Source organism: Homalodisca vitripennis, unplaced genomic scaffold, assembly GCF_021130785.1.
Source record: "Homalodisca vitripennis isolate AUS2020 unplaced genomic scaffold, UT_GWSS_2.1 ScUCBcl_1715;HRSCAF=5683, whole genome shotgun sequence".
NCBI classification, from domain to species: domain Eukaryota; kingdom Metazoa; phylum Arthropoda; class Insecta; order Hemiptera; family Cicadellidae; genus Homalodisca; species Homalodisca vitripennis.
In genome coordinates, this window is record NW_025777836.1 from 41,611 (window position 1) to 44,462 (window position 2,852).

Consider the following 2,852-nt stretch of genomic DNA (forward strand, 5'->3'; position numbering starts at 1 on the left):
AAATTCCCGGGGGGGGATTAATGTTACAAGGGGTTAATGACACACGTGGGCCTATTTTAGAGGGTGTTGTGTCTGTGAACATAAAAAAACACACTCTGTCCCTATCTACTATTGAAGCTTCACTAAAGCTCAGCCAACTCCCGACGTGGAGGGGGGTTTTAGTCACTCGTTAACGTAGTAATACAAGGTCAATCTGGAACCAGCATGAATCGCACTAATTATAGTTGCAAAGCTAAAAACACCTAAATGTGACGACAAAGAATTTGCCATTTAGAGCAATTATCAGGCTTACGGAAAGATAAACGATAGAAAGCTACTGGATCTTTTTTGTAGATCCTATCAATACCTAGTTACAAAAAATTTTACATTTAAGCTAGGGCCAACGGTTCGGCCAATATCAAGCCCAGAAGGTAAGTTTTTAAGTGACATTTTCGACATAATCACGTTTTACGGCTAAACCATGAAAGATAGAGTAAAAAGTCACTGAAACTTTTGTGTACGTCGCATTATTTTGTATTAAAATCAAATTTTTATTCTGGCCTAGAACTTATATTTTGTCTGAAATAGAGCCCAGAAAACAAAATCTCACGTAAAACTCAAAAAATTAAAGTTTAAATCCCGTAATGCGGCCAAACCGTTGAAGATAGGACAAAATGTTACTGAACTTTTTTTGTAGATCACGTGATTTCCTAAATCCGAATGAAAATTTGTTTTGAGCTAAGACCAACCGTTTAGCCGCTATCAAGCCCGGAATGTAACTTTGTAGGCAAAAATTTCCAAATATTTTCAATTAATCGCGTTTTGCGGTCAAACTAATGGAGATATAGTAAAAAGACACTGAACCTTTTTTGTAGATCAAATTATTTTCTAAATCTAACCTTTGTTTTATTTTGACCTCCGACCAATGGTTTCGCGCCACTATCGACCGCATAAACAAACTTTTCACGTAAAAGTTACAAAGAAATTGCACATAATCACGTTTTTCGGCCAAACCAATGGAGATAGGGCAAAAAGTCACTGGACCTTTTCTGTAGATGGCACAATTTGCTAATTTGATGGGTCAATCAGATTTGAGCTACGACCAACGGTTCGGCCGCTATCGGGCTTGAAACATTATTTTTATCGAAAAAATCTCTGGAATTTCAAATGTTCGAGCGTTTTGTCGCTTAAACCATGGAAGATAGAGCAAAAAGTCATTGGACCTTTTTTGTAGTTCACTTCATTCCTGATTATGAATTTTTCGTCAAATCCGAGCTAGCTCCAACGGTTCACCCGCTATCGGACTTACAATAAATGCCTGCAAGGGTGAAAAAATGTGCAAATTTTCTCGAATTTTTTTGAGCGGTTTTAAAAGTAAAAAAATGTCCGGTTTTCAGACTTTTTTCCCGGTGGTTTTCACGGTAATAGGTACCTGCGTGCAAAATTTCAAGTTTCTAGCACTTCTAGAACTATGTTAGAATTTAGTATTGACCCTATCAGTCAGTGAGTCAGTGAGTGAGTCAGTCAGTTTCACATGCGGCTGTATAAGTATTTAGACTCGCCTTCGGCTCGCTGGGGGCTACGCCCCCAGGCCCCCATTTGGGTATTGGCTAACTTCGGGGATAAGCGGAATTCGGGGACAGGAGCGATTTGGTTGGTGGTTCAATTCGGACTTGATGTTTTCGGTTTACGTGTCCCCTACTGTGTCATTTCTCGTGGTAAAACACATTATTAAACAGTATTTAGTGTATAATGTTGTCTACAAAAAACTCAAGTAGTATTTTGCAGTATCTACCTTGTTTCGGCACGTAAAACGCGATTACGTTCGAAATTCTGGTAAAATTTACATGAAAATTGAGATTTCGGGTCCGATAGCGGTCAAACCGTTAGTAATAATGTTTACGCATCACGTGTGCAGGTTGGGAGATTTATCGCTACATATATTTCTGTCAAATTAGTTGCAAGTAACTTTTAGCTAATAAAAAATGTTGTTTGCCCGTTAGTATGTCATGTATTGTAAGCACGACGTATCCAGTCTCGCCACTGGGAGGCCGGCAAACACTGAGACCATATATTATTAACAAAATTACAGCAATCGTTGGTTAATGATGTTCACTCATATCGTGTACAAATTTAGTTGTTTATATACTTGTGTCAAATGATTTGGTAATAACTTATTGAATATTGTTTACACATCACGTGTGCAAGTTGGGAGATTTAGCGGTACGTATATTTGTTTCAAATTAGTTAATAATAACTTATAGTTAATAAAACTTGTTTGTCCGTTAGTTTGTCCAATGCTATAAATGCAATCATGACGTATCCAGTCTCGCCACGGCGAGGCCCTCAAACACGGAGACCATATATTATTAACGGAATTACAGTTATCGTCGTTATTCAATGATGTTCTTTCATATCGTTTACAAATTTGCATATTAAGTTCTGTGTATACTTGTGTCAAATGATTTGGTAATAACTTATTTGTGTTGAAACTTTTGTTTACCCGTTAGTTTGTGAAAGCTTTAACTGTGTCCTTTCTCGTGGGAAACACATTATCAAAGTGTATAGTGTGGTCTACAATAAAGTTAAAATAATATTTTGCTGTATCTCCCTTGAGTAGGCCCGTGAAACGCAATTACGTGCGAAATTCTTTTAATTTTTACGTGAAAATTGAGACTTCGGGTCCGATAGCAGTCAAACCGTTACTAATAATGTTTACGCATCACGTGTGCAAGTTGGGAGATTTAGCGGTACATATGCTTGTGTCAAATTAGTTGCTAGTAACTTTTAGTTGATAAAAACTGTTCTTTACCTGTTAGTTTGTCAATGCTCAAATACGGAGACCAAATAAATAAATAAGATAAATAGCAATT